This window comes from Nyctereutes procyonoides, unplaced genomic scaffold, assembly GCF_905146905.1.
Source record: "Nyctereutes procyonoides isolate TBG_1078 unplaced genomic scaffold, NYPRO_anot_genome, whole genome shotgun sequence".
Classification (NCBI taxonomy): domain Eukaryota; kingdom Metazoa; phylum Chordata; class Mammalia; order Carnivora; family Canidae; genus Nyctereutes; species Nyctereutes procyonoides.
This window is the reverse complement of record NW_026575044.1, coordinates 52624203-52638699: the sequence shown is the minus strand read 5'-3', so window position 1 is coordinate 52638699 and position 14497 is coordinate 52624203. Positions and strand designations below refer to the sequence as shown.

Below are 14497 nucleotides of genomic sequence, written 5' to 3'. Positions count from 1 at the left end.
TCCCTATATATCTACAATTACTGATGTCCTGCTGAACTGTACATTGTGAAATATCCCCCACTTCGTTCTAGGTTTTGGTATGAAATCTGTATTATCTGACATTAATAGGCACTTTAACCTTTTTATGCTTCCTATTTGCATGGCACCTCTTCTTTCTTCCATCATTTGCTGTCAATTTATCTACGTCTTTATAACTTAAAGCACTTCCTCTGAAGACAGCATAGAACTGGGCCTTATTTGATCCATTCTGATGTTCCCTGCCTTTTAATGAGTGTTTAGTGCACGAACATTTTATATATTTATTGATGTGACTGGGTTAGGGTCCACCACCTTATTTCCTGTTTCTTATTTTAATCCTTTTTCTTCCTTGCTCCTTCCTTCCCTGCCTTATGGGGGAAGGGAGAATCATTTGAATATTTTTTAGATTTCTGTTCTGCTGGCTTTTTAGCTATTCATTTTTGTATTATTTGTATAGTGGCTGCCCTTGGGATTGCAATACACATCTTTAACCTCTCACAGCCAACTTACAGATCATAATTCATCATATAGGACCATATCCATCCTCTCCTATCCTTTATGCTATAATTGGCATTTACCCAGACACCTACCACTCCAGTAAATATTGTTTTCCAAAAATCTGTTTCCATCCGGGAACATTTCTATTCAGCCTAAAGAACTTCGTTAGCATTTTGTATTATACAATTGTGCTGGCAACAAGTTCTCTTGGTTTTCTTACACTTGGTGGTGTCTTATTTTCATTCTTGAATGATCTTGTCATTGGATATAGAAGTCTGAGTTGACAATTGTTTTTCTTTCATACTTTAAAGATTTTGTTCCGTTTTCTTCAAGACTCTATGGTTCCTAATAAGAAGTGATCTGTTAGTTGGATTGCTATGCTCCTCTCTGTAGTGCACCTTTTTTCTCTTGGTCCTTATCACTGGCTTTCTGCTGATTGTGTGCCTCGATGTGGGATTCTCTGTGCTTGGTGTTAGCATCTTATATTTGCAAATTTCTGTCTTTTTTCCACTTGGTTCTTTTTTATCGTTTCTATTTCTCTGCTGAGACTTCTCATTTCTCTGCTGAGATTTTTCATGCATTGAAGACATGTTTTATGCAATGAAAACATTGAGGAGAGTTATAGTAACTTGTCTGTTAGTTCCAACATCTGGTTCATCTTGGGGTTGAATTCAATTGATTTTCTTTTATGTAGAGAACGTGTTCCATTTTCTTGGTTCCTTGGATGTCGGCAAATTTTGGATTGCATCCTGAATAATATTAAGTTGTGGAGATTCTTGTCTGGGCTTGAGCAAACTCTGTATTTTATGTAGCAGCTCTGGTCTCTCGTTCAGAACTTTGCCTTTAGCTGAGCTGCTTAAAATCTAGTCTACAGGGACGCCTGGGTGGCTCAGCGGTTGGGTGTCTGCCTTCGGCTCAGCAAGTGATCCTGGAGTTCTCGGATCGGGTCCCACATTGGGCTCCTGCATGGAGCCTACTTCTCCTCCCTCTGCCTCTCTCTGTGTCTCTTATGACTAAATAATAAAAAATTAAAAAAAAATCTGGTCTATAGATGTGTGGTTCAAACTTTAGTCAGAGGTGTGGGTAGTAGGATCCCCTTCTGATTTCTTTTCTCCTGGGATTCTTCCACTGTTTTCAGACTTTACTGATGCTCTGCTTCTCTTTTCTGGTTCTCCAGGCCAGAAAGGTTACAACTTTCCTCACGCACCCCAATTCTGCTGTGTGCACCATGGACTGACTGCAACTAGCCCAGGCTAAAAGCCTCAGATATAGGAGGTAAGTTTGTTATTTCCCATCCTCCAAGTGAAAGTACAGTCTCCACTAGAGTCTTCATACATCTGTTCACTCTTCTTTCTCTTCAGGGTGGAAGTCTGGTCTTCTTTCAGACTTTTTTTTTGGCTGAGTTGCTCTGTTTTCCACATATGGTTCAGGGATCACTCAGAGATGGGGACAGACACTGTTTGGGATTCTTCCTCGGGCTCTTTCTCTTCTGGGATTCCTCTACTCTCCTCAGCACTCATGCTTTCCCAGCTTTGCTTCTGTGGTTCTTCAGGCCAGAAAAACTAAGTTTTTACACATGAGCCCCTCACCACCATGGAGTAAACTACAGGGACAGTGCTTAGCCCTAGGCTAAAAGCCAATGACAGGGAAACTTCTGTATATAGCTTCCAAACTCCCTCCTCTAAATGAGCAAGAACTCCCTATGGGAGTGTGTTTGCATCTATTCACTCCCCAGTGCCTTAAACATTAGCTGTATTTTGTATCATCTGTCTATGCTTTATAGTTGTTTCTGCTGGGGGTGTCATATGGTGGGGTCTTAGTCCATGATACCCAGAAGCAGGTGTTCTCAAGCTAATTTTCAACCACACCATCTTAATTCATTCAGTAATACCTGATGAATCTGATGTGCAAGGCACTGTATTGTGCTAGATGCTATGGGGCAGATATAAACCAAGGAAGCAGTGCAAAGAACTAAAAAATGAAATGAGAGATTAAAATATATACACATATTTGTATACAAGATAGCATGGAAACTTTTTTAGGTTGACCATAGGATAATTACTGAGATTGCTCCACTGCCTTTCCTGTTTAAGTCGTTTGCTATGATCCTTACACAAAGTGTTGTGTAATGCAATTTATGCATAAGGTGCTTAAAACTGAAAATAATCTGAATATCTACCAAAGTAGAACGGATAAACCATGGAGATTTTACACAATCTAACACCGTGGGCTATTTACACAACCTAATACTAATACATTGGTGGAATGGACAAAATTTCACATAAAAACAAAAACGTCTCTCATAAATAAAGTTGAATGAAAGAAAGGTGCAAAGAAAAATAAACTGCGTGATTCCATTTATGAAAAGTTAAAAAATAGGAAACCATACTGTGGGAATATACACACGGATGGTAAAATTATGAAGAGTAAGATAGTCACCTCCAAAATCAGGACAGTGTTTCTTTCTAGGGACTTCTGGGCTGTTGATAATGTTTCATTTCTTGATCTGACTACTGACTGCACAGATACTCACTTTGTCATTAGTCTTTTAAAGTACACATCTATAGTTCATATAGTCATCTACATATGACACTGCTCACAGTTTAAAAAGCAAAAAAAAGGGGGGGTTTGGCTTTATTAATAAATGGAACCTTGACTACATCATACATATGACGTATGACCATGAACCACTTATCCTCATGACTCAACTTCTGAAAATTGGTATAAAACATGTTCCTTCCAATCTCACTGTAAGATTAGTGGACAATAATGAAATTCAATACCAAACACAGGGCAGGTTTAACTTCCCCAATGCCAAACAAAAACTTACTTGAAGTGCTTTTTAAAAACCGTTTCCTTATTTTATATGTAACAAGGTCATTTCTATTTGGAAGAGCATGGAAGAAACCTTTAAATGAGCATAGACCCTTTCTGGACACAAACAATTAGCCTATAATTGATCATTTTTTAATACTGGGGTTTTTGTATATTTGATTTTTTAAAGAGGGGCATACTGGTAGTGATCCTCATAGTCTAGAAATCGGCACTACAGCGGTCAGAGATTAGGAAATCCCCTGAGATATTTGTCCACATTCATATATTTAGCTGTGCTTGTGTTGAAGACCCTACTTAGAAGTTTTCAAAATGGATTAGGTTGCTTCCAATTATCATACAGTGCCTAAGGTACTTCCTGCTGCCCTTGGAGCTCTCAAGCAAGAAGCTTATAAGGAACCTGGATGAGCTGAATTGGCAGGAAAACAAAAACTGTTACATAGGTTTATTAATTACCCTCAATTCACTAACAGGCATGAATAGTACCCATGTTCTTCACAGAACCGGGCTTTCATGGCCTCAAGTCCTCTAACACCAACAAATGCAGTACAAAGAACCTTAACGAGTATGGCCAGATGCTCACCAGATCCTCGGCATGATTATTTTTTTTTCGGCATGATTATTTATGAGCCAATCACTGCTCTTCCCAACTTGCCCCAGAAATGAGGTAGTTTTGTTCCTCCAAAGGAACCAGTTTTGCTATGTGTAAGGAATTAGAGTAGTGGGCTTTGGTTTCTTTAAAAAGTCTTTTACACCTTAAAATATTCAGAAGCTTTTGGGATGTGTATGCTCCATTGAGAACAGCTCTTTAAAAAATCACTAGAACCAAACACAATTACAGTTTTCTTATTCTTTTGCTTTAAAATTTTTTTTCTCTGACTTGAGAGCATTAATAAGCAGAACCCTCAGAACAAATTATTATAATTTATCAGTCTTCTTTTTCAGAAATAATTCATTTTTCACTTATTACCCATTAAAAATAAGTAATTTTGTAACTATCAGGGATCCTTTTAGGGTCATAAATTGCATTACACAATATTTTGTAAGGATCACAGAAAATGACTGGAACAGTAGCTGTAAAGGCAATGGAACAGTCTTAGTAATTATCCTTTGGTCAACCTAATGGAAAAGTCAAGATGGAGACAGATGGATAACGGTTTGATTTTTTTTTTTTTAACCACCATAGTAGAATCTGTCCTTAGGAAATTTTAGTTTGTGAATCACAAATTTCTACACATACCAAAGAAAATAATTCTATCAAAACCAACAGCAGAGATTTAAAGATAAAACCACACAGTTTAAGGTTTCCTTTTCCGTGGAAGAGAATCAACATTTTCCACAGCTGCCCTTGCATGGCAAACGTGTGCCCCTCAGTCACTGGAAACCATGGTTTGGAAAACTGGGTAAAAATTCTTTGACTACAGAACAATCAGATTTTTATCACTTTTCAATTATGTGTTTTAGTTTTCATGACTATATTCGAGATGTAATGATAACAAAGACTGAATTTTTATACTCTGTGATCACAAAGTAAAAGCTAGGTTTAATCTACTTCTCACTCATTGCAAGGAAGAAAACAATCCTATCAACTGCTTATAAATCTACTCTAGTTACACTAAACAAAGTAACACAAAACATCATAGCAAGTACCACGTGTAAGACTATTTATTAGGAAAGGCTATTCTAAAAGTTAAGTATGACATGAAGCTGCTGCATGTTTAGTGCAGTTTCAATATTATGTATGAGAAAATATTCGCTATATGTTGGAGTATTCTATAAAGTAGCAACGGGTCTAATTTCAAACATTTTAGGTTTACTCTATAACGCTGAGTATGATACTGCCGAATCCAAGAACTTAACAGGTGTATTATAAATGCTTTAAGAGGAGACAAAAATTTAAGATTTAAAAGAAAGAACAGCTAAAATTTATGGCTCGAAAATAAGATGGACTGAAATAATCTTAGACAAGCCATTATATTCTCCTTAGCCTGTTTCCTCACTTGCAAAATGTAAATTACCTTTATATTTCTTACAGTTTTTGAGAAGACTAAATAAGAACACTTATACAGAGGGGTGCCTGGGTGGCTCCGTCGGTTAGGTGGCTGACTCTTGGTTTCGGCTCAGGTCATGATCTCAGGGTCATGAGATCGAGCCCCACATCAGGCTCTGCACTCAGTGTGGAGTCTGCTTGAGATTCTCTCTCCCTCTCCCCTTACCTTGTGCATACTCTCTCTAATAAATAAATAAATAAAATCTTTAAACAAAACAAAACCTAGCAGAGGACCCGGCACAGAGCAAGTGTTCAGTAAATGTAATTAGATGATAAACAATGAAGGAAGAGCCAAAAGAGGGATATTTATGTCAGACTGAAGAGAAGATGTAATATTTTAAAAGACATAGACTTTAAGTTTTTGTTATTTGTCTAATTTATGATGTAAGTGTGGTATCTTATATTTGGGTTACATGTAAAATAAATCTACTTTAAGGTTCATCAGGTAAAAGTTCTCAGTCTTACTTAGTAAAGGATGATAAAACTGCTCTGATTCTATCACGGCTAACTAGTAACCCCAGCCATCATCTCCTTGGCTTTATTTTTTTATTTTTATTTTTTATTTTATTTTTTAAAAAGATTTTATTTATTCAGAGAGAGAGAGAGAGGGGCGGGGGGCAGAGGGGCAGCCCGGGTGGCTCAGCAGTTTAATGCCGCCTTCAGCCCAGGATGTAATCCTGGAGACCCGGGATCGGGTCCCACATCGGGCTCCCTGCGGGGAGCCTGCTTCTCCCTTCTGCCTACGTCCCTGCCTCAGCCTTTCTCTGTGTCTCTCATGAATAAATAAATAAAATCCTTTAAAAAAAAAAAAAGAGAGAGAGAGAGAGAGGCAGAGACACAGGCAGAGGGAGAAGCAGGCTCCATGCAGGGAACCTGATATGGGACTCGATCCCAGGTCTCCAGGATCACACCCTGGGCTGTAGGCGGTGCTAAACCGCTGCACCACCGGGCCTGCCCATCTCTTTAGCTTTTATGAGGGTAGGGATTTGGAGAAAACCAGGCCATACAACAGTGATTCCCCAATCTGGTATATCATCTGGATCATTCAGAAAACTACTTAAAAAAGACAGATTCCCAGAAAAAAAAAAAATCGGGTGCTTGAGTGACTCAGTCGGTTAAGTGTCCTACTCTTGATCTCAGCTCTGGTCATGATCTCAGGATTGTGAGTTCAAGTCCCATGTTGGGCTCCACATTCAGCATGGAGCCTACTTAGAAAAATAAAAATAAATAAAAAGAATGATTACCAAGTTCATCACCAAAACGGTGAGTAAAAATCTTAGGCGAGACTCAGAAATATGCATTTGAAAACAGTGCTCTAGATGACTGTTCATTCTCTGGGAACTCTTGCCTTGGAGAGAAAGAAAAAAGTGTGAGCAGATTTGTTCTTACGTAAGACCCACACAGAAAGGATTCCAACATCCACATTATCAACGTTCTATCACGCTTCCTCCCGTCCTTGTCCTGAAAAATTGCTCTGAGGGATTTGATCGAGGGACTGACTCTCCCCATTTGCTTCCTCCCCGATGTGCAGACTGGCAACATGGAAAGCAAGAACGACATCCTGCACGTGTGTGTGTGTGTGTTGGGGGTGTGTGCACACGTGTGTGCAGGCATTTGAGATCATGTATTCCACAAGATGGTCCTAATGGGGGATCAAATGGTCCTGAAGATCAGCTGCCAGTATCACTCCAGCGGTCTCCTGAACCACTAATGGGCTGGTGTTTACTGTTCCGTAAGAGACACAAGTACCTTATGAGGAAGACTTGATTTTTGTCTTTCCTGGACAAGAAACTCCAGGAGCTTAGCACAGGACGGGGAGCCACTTTGACCGTCAGACTTCTGCAGAGATCATTTTGGGTTTGGGGAAACTTTGACAGGAATGTAACTAGTACTTCTTTCCTCAAGATGGAGGTCCAGCACAGACCTGTATCTTTTAGACTTCGGGCTTCCTAGAATCCAGCCAAAAGTAAAAAGGAATTGAGAATATTCCAAAAAGAAGAGAGAAAACTGTAAGAAAAAAATTTAAGTCTAAAGTCATAAAAAATTACAGGAGACAAAGTCAAACAAGGCCATTGTTACAATTCAAGTAGTTAGAAGCCAACAGCTGACTGAATCTGAGGAGGAGGCTGGTGGGGTGGCGCCGGGCACCAGGGCTCTGATTTCCCCATCAGAACATGAGTGGCAAAAAAAAAAAAAAAAAAAAAAAAGAACATGAGTGGCTTCTTATCAGCGTCTGGACCTGAGAACACACATGCTCTGCGTATCCTGAGGAGAGCAGGGCAAATCGGTCAGGGGGCAGCACGGCGGCTCCGCGGTCTTCCTGACAGCCTGGTAGCTCCATCACTCTCTTCCCTTTCCAAGAAAGATGCAGAAATAGAATGAGGTCACTTATCTGAATAGTTTCCTCTGCTCGAACTATAATGAAATCAGGGCGGACAACAGCCAAGAAGAGATATTATTAAAAATTCAGCAGGGCTAAGCTGCACAGGCAGCCCCTCCTGATGGGGTGCCAGGGAGGAGGGTGGATCGGTGCTGTGCAGCTCTCAGAAGGCACAAGTGTGGAATAATATGACAGGTGGAGAAAGCCGAACTATTCCAACAAAGTGACCGGACTTCAGCTTTGAACTTTGCTCAGCTCTGGCATTTTGGCATGAAAGCTGACCTTGCAAAAAGCCTACAGAGAGCTGTTCCCCAAAGAAGGGTGTTTCCTTGGAGCAGCATCTTGGACCACCACTTGGTGATCGGAGGACCCCTTCTCTGCCTGGCTCCCTTCCACTGGGTAAATATCAAAGTGCCCACGCGTGCCAACATAGCTTCAGATACATCGAGTTAACAAAACCTGAAGGTCTCTGCCCCCTCTGGAGCTTCCATTATCTGGGAGAAGAATAATAGGTACACAGTTTGGTAGGTAATAAATAACATGGAGAAAGAAAAAAATACTGTAGAATTAGGGGGACTAGAAGTGTGAACACTGAAACCAGGCATCAGGGCAGGCCTCAGGGAGACGGGCTTCAGTTGCTCAGTGAGTGGGGACGTGAAGGAGGCGAGAGCCATCGAGGCAGGTTAAAGAAACCGGTGGAGAGGAGCGAAGAGTGGACAGTAGCTTGTGTGTGTGTCATTATCTATTGCCTTGCTTTTCAAACTTGAGCGCACATCAGAAATCACCTTTGGGGCTTGTTCAAACACCCATAGCTGGGTCCCAGCCCCAGAACTCCAACTTCAGGAATTCTGAGGTGGGCCTGAGAATGTACATTTCTAACAAGTTCCTATTGGATGCTAACACTGCTTGTACTAAGGGCTATGCTCTGGAAACCAATGATCTCATGATTATTTCAAAAACTGAGTCACTAAATAATAGTGCACCATTAAATTGATTTAGTAGGTCTGACAGTCAATTAAAAAAAAACAAAGAAATAGGAAATATCAGAGCTCATCACATTTATTAAGGGCAAATGAAACTTTTATCTTTTATAAAAGACTACTACTCTTTCAGTGGGACACGAAGCTGAACTTGCCTTGGGTCTTCTCTTTCATTCACCCATAAATTTCCTCTGCCTGGATTTCTCCTTTTTCATCTCAGCCTACAGAGACCTCATCAACCCTTTAAGACAGAGACAATCAAGTCCAGGTTTCTCCTTACAACCTTCCCAGCGATGTCCCCTTTCCCCGCTCTGACCTTTTCCAGAACTTAACTTCCATACCATTCATTTGACCTGCACACATGCAGCATACATTGCCCTGCTTTGTGAGTGACCTTTGCAAGTGGTTCCTTTTCTTTTCTGAAATGTGACACCTTGTTTAAGGGCAGGGTTGGTGTCTTATACACCTGAAATTCCCCTCAAAATGCCCCGGCAATGTCTTAAAGTGGACTAGGGCAGCCCGGGTAGCTCAGCGGTTTAGTGCCGCCTTCAGCCCAGGGCGTGATCCTGGAGACCTGGGACGAAGTCCCTGCGTTGGGCTCCCTGGATGGAGCCTGCTTCTCCGTCTGCCCGTGTCTCTGCCTCTCTTTCTCTCTGTGTCTCTCACAGACACAGAATAAATAAATAAAATCTTAAAAAATAAATAAATAAAGTGGACTAGCTGGGGATGGAATAAACAGTCAAACCACATTTTCAGGTTATACTGTGCAACTTGTAAGTTATGTGTACTATAAATTATGACGATGGAAAGTCAGTAAAGGAACAAGGGAATGAATATAGTCTGAGAGGTAAATCTGGGGACAGAGTTACATGGTGTGGAAACAGCAAAATACAGGAGGAACAGTTGGCTGGGGGAGCTTAGTGCTAAGGGTAGGCACAGGCCCCAAGCCTCCCCCTCTCCACCCCACAGCCTGGGCCAAGGGCTCCTTGGTATAGCATCCCATGGAGAAAATACTCACTTCTCATTGGGTAGAGGATCAAATCTGTTTGTCTTTCTTTTCTTTTCTTTCTTTCTTTTCTTTTCTTTCTTTTTAGACTTTATTTATTTATTCATGAGAATACACAGAGAGGAGAGAGAGAGAGGCAGAGACACAGGCAGAGGGAGAAGCAGGCTCTATGCAGGGAGCCCGACGTGGGACTCGATCCAGGGTCTCCAGGATCGTACCCTGGGCTGCAGGCGGTGCTAAACCGCTGAGCCACCAGGGCTGCTGGATCAAGTCCTTTTGATGCTTTGCTCTGAAGCTGTGAAATAGATAAGGAGAGCTGAAGGACCACAGGAGAAATCAATATTTTGGGCAAGAAGAAGGAAAGATACAAGGAACCAAGAGGTGGGACGAGAGAGTTACTTTATACAGTGTCTATGCCGCCTGGGCGAATCGGGGTGGGAGCGCTGCGCAGGACGGGGAAAGACTGTACTGGAACCCGAAGCATAAGCAGTTCATGTGACAAAAAGCCATGAAGCTGCAGACAGTGAGAGGAGAGGAGGGAGGCGCAGGAGCGGCGTGAGTAAGGCACAGCTGTGCCACCAGACCGCCCGTGGGGAGGTGAGCCGGCCGGAGCACAGGAACCCTGGGAGAACAAGAACCAAAGTCAAGAGCCAGGCTCAGGAGAGCCGTGTGTGCGTGCTCACAGGAGATGCTTACCTCTGGCAACAGGGCTAAGGGTGCCGTGGGAGGAAGAATGGGGAGGTGGGGATGCCAGTCAGGAGGCAAAGGTAACAGACTGCATGACAGGTACAGAGGCAAAATGGGGCAGTGGGAGCGCAGAGGGCGAAAGAGGGATTTGGGAAATCATCGGAATTCACAGAACTTGGGGGCTAGTGGCACTTCTAGAGTTAGAGAGGAGGCTGCACTCCATGCGGAGAAATCCATGGAGACACAGATGGTGCAGCTATGGACCTGCCCTTGGTGGTCTCTGTGGGACCTGGAGTGGGCCACCCAACAGCAGGTGGGCACCCCAGGTGGCACTCAGAAATCAGCTCTGGAGAGAGAGAAATGCCAGACACTTGGGATGGGGATGCAGATGGGGAGAGACTCCCAGAAAAAGGGGGGGCCAGTTTTTAGGCAAGTCAGTATTAAGAAGTCATAAAAAAATTCTTGAAATTCCAGTTAACTGTATTTCTCCTTATGTAACTAACAACAGTGAAAGTACTCTAAAAGGTGCATATAAAATAAAGGATTTCAAAATAATTTAGTGACACTGCCTCTCCACTTTTAATTCCTATGGTTTACCAGGTGAATGAAATGAGTTGTTTATGTCAGTAACCTTGATTATCCCATAGCTTCCTACCTACACTAAAAGGGAAGCTATCTTCTAGTTAATCCCCTCCATGATCTAATTTTCAAACTCTGGATACACAGTAAAACCCTTAATTCTCAAATGATAGATAATTCATTAAACCCAAAAGAAGGAATCTGGAGACTTTACGTAAGTGAATACGAGGTGTGTAGTGGCCTGAGAACCTGCAGAGACCCGGACTCGTCATCATGACATGCACACTGCTCGTGAGCAGAGCAAAATGGGAGCCACGAACATGCCCTGCTGTGGACGCAGACAGTGAGAACGTTGAGCTGTGGCTTCTAATTGAACTCCCGGAGGACACACTAACTATATTTATTTCCTTCCAAACCCTAAAGGAGAAATAAGCAACTTAGGATTTCAGAGCCTGTTCTTTATGTCTCTGTTTATGCAGGAGAGTCTGAAAAAACTAATTACCTGGTATCGCCTTTCCCAGATTTCACGGAATACCAGTAAGAAGAGGATGTTTAGAATGACATTAATACTATTTACTCTGAACAGCCAAGTTGTTTAACTATATAGACAGATTTATCCAAAGAGTATATGTTCCCACACAGGATATTACACAAATATTTTAGAAGGCTATGTCAAATAACATTTGATTGAAAAATATTTTATTTGGTTGAAAGTCAATTACTATGCCATGGGCTTCCAGATCTTCATGTTTACTTGCCCAAAATTGGAAGAATAATTCTTCTACAAATTTGGCTTCAGTTCTATAATGCAAGGGAACCTTCGAAAACTTTTGGCTCATCTTCAGTTGACATTAGCTGACTATTTCTCATTAGTGAGAAGCATTGTGCTCCTCTGAACAACCCAAAGGGTAGGTGGAAAGAACTCTGAATTTTCTTAATGTTTAATTTATATTTTAAGAAAGAACAAATCAGTAACTTCACACTATTCTACACTTTCATAAAGTCCTTATTAAAACAGCACTTCCAATTTCAAACAACCTCTTTTACATCAATCTTGCACACAAAGCTATTATTATATACCCGACAATTATTTTATCAGTATATATTAGTAAACTACCGAAAGGCAGTAATGTGTTGTCATGTTGTATAATACAAATATTATTCAACACACAGCTTGAATTTTCAATCAACTCTAGATACAGCAGTATTCTATGAATTAAACTCTAGAGGTTTTAAGTGATTCGTTTTATCATAAATACTCAAACCAAAAAGATGATTAAAATAATTGAGATAAGACTTGATTATAAACAGCCTTTTTTCCTGGTAACATCTGTGGTAATAATGTGCTATCATTTAAACCAACTGAGGATGACTCACCATCTGTGAATAAATATAACTTTAGTTTCTTTTCTAGTACAGGGGATGGTTTTCTTTCTTTTTTTTTTTAAAGATTTTATTTATTCATGAGAGAGAGAGAGAGAGAGAGAGAGAGAGAGAGAGATTGAGAGACAGGCACAGACACAGGCAGAGGGAGAAAAGCAGGCTCCATGCAGGGAGCCTGACATGGGACTTGATCCCGGGTCTCCAGGATCACTCCCTGGGCCAAAGGCAGAGCTAAACCACTGAGCCACCTGGGCTGTCCCCCCCCCCCTTTTTTTAGACTAAATCACCCTCTTCCATCATCTGTCCCTCTTGCAACCAGAGTGAGATGGTAAGCTGGAGTCAGGAGTATGCTTTCTTGCTATATTTCAGAACAAAATGAACTGGCCGACCTAAGGGATTTATCTATGACCTTGGTCTCCATAGGATCTTGCTCTAAGTAAGAATTAACTGGCCTGGGACTTCCCACAGATCAATTAATCTCTCTCTTTAGCCATAATCCTGAAAAACAGAGTTATATTTTCATTTCTCTGTTACTGTCTCAAATATAGAGAACACTTCTGAATATAGTATAACAAATGAACAGCAGATTAACGTTCAAACACATAGTCTGTATACTGTAATTCGTTTCAGTTTAAGATACGTATTATAAGGACCTAATTAACTTTCACTATCTGTTATGGTCCATGGAGGGGCCTTTGGGTGAGGAGCATTCACCAAAGGAATCAGAAAAGAAAATCCGGGATTGCAAAGAGGAAGAAAAAAAATGGACTAAAGGCACGAGTAGTGAGCAATAAGCCAAAAGAAAGGAGTTAAGGTTTATCAAGGGGACAAATAACTATAAAAGAAAGAAAGGACCTGGTATGAGAGCACAAGTGAGGAAGCACTGGCTGAGCAAGTGAAAGGGTATGTGAGTTCTAAGAAGGTGGCCTAGTGCCCAGGTCTTGTTTCCTAAATACCATTTATAAGAAAGAAAGAAGAGACAGGGGAGATAGAAAGACAGAAAAGAAAAGAAAAGAAAAGAAAAGAAAAGAAAGAAAGAAAAGAAAAGAAAAGAAAAGAAAAGAAAAGAAAAGAAAAGAAAGAAGAAAGAAAAGAAAAGAAATGAATAAATGAATGAATGAATGAATGAATGAGGGTGGGCAGGAAAAATACAAGATGAGTCTGGAGCATCTTGTGCCCCAGAAAAGTAAAAGTGAGCTCCAAACAAGATGGGGGATGTTGAGGGATGCCGGAACCAACCGGAGGAGCTCCTGCTGGCCAAAGCTAGAACAATTTGAGCAATAAAATAAGTGGTAGTACTGAATCATCATCTATAACAAAATACAAAATTATCATTAGGCAAACACCACAGCAATAATTGTGTGGCTAAGATCCACTGGTGGATGATAAAATCAGTGGGCAAAAGTTAGCCAAGTCTCTGCTCCCAAGACTATGTAATCAATTACGAAGGGAAACGCCGTGAGTGTTCACAGGAGGGAGCTGGTGGGCACCACGTTGACCAAACGATCGAGGATAACCATCACCAGCAGGAGACACGCTGACACCATGTACCTCCTGATTCTATGAACTGAGGACACAGTTGATGCCCACGTCTGTGGGTACTTTTGTCAGATAGGCGTGACTTCAATGTAACCACGAGGAAACATCAGAAAAAAGACAAACTGAGGGACATTCTGCAAAACAGCTGGGCAGCCCTGTCCACACCGTCACAGTCATGAAAGGCAGGGGCAGCCTGAGGAACAGGCCAAAGGCTGCAGAATAAGGAGACAGAGCAGCTAAGTGCAAAGTGGGATCCTGGGTGGGACCGGGGCAGAATGAAGAGTACTTGGAGGAAAACCCTGCAACAAGATAAGGTCTGTAATCCAGGGGATAGTATTGCACCCATGTTAACTCCCTGGTTTTGCTGTTTGTCCTTTGGTTGTATGTGTTGTTGACACTAGGAAACCTGGGTGGAGGGTTTAGTGACCTCTATCTGCTGTTTCTGCAACTTTTCTGGTAAGTCTAAAATTATTTCAAGAGAAAATGTAGAACAAAAAATACAAAGGTGGTACAGGTTCAACTATCTTCTGCCCACCCCATCCAAA

The 14497-nt window shown here is 41.3% G+C and overlaps 1 protein-coding gene across 1 annotated transcript in view; it reads right to left on the bottom strand.

The window, feature by feature from the left end:
- The window catches only part of DYM (dymeclin), a 346418-nt gene that overhangs the window by 28282 nt on the left and 303639 nt on the right, over positions 1-14497 (bottom strand). The gene's annotated exons all lie outside the window — the stretch shown is intronic.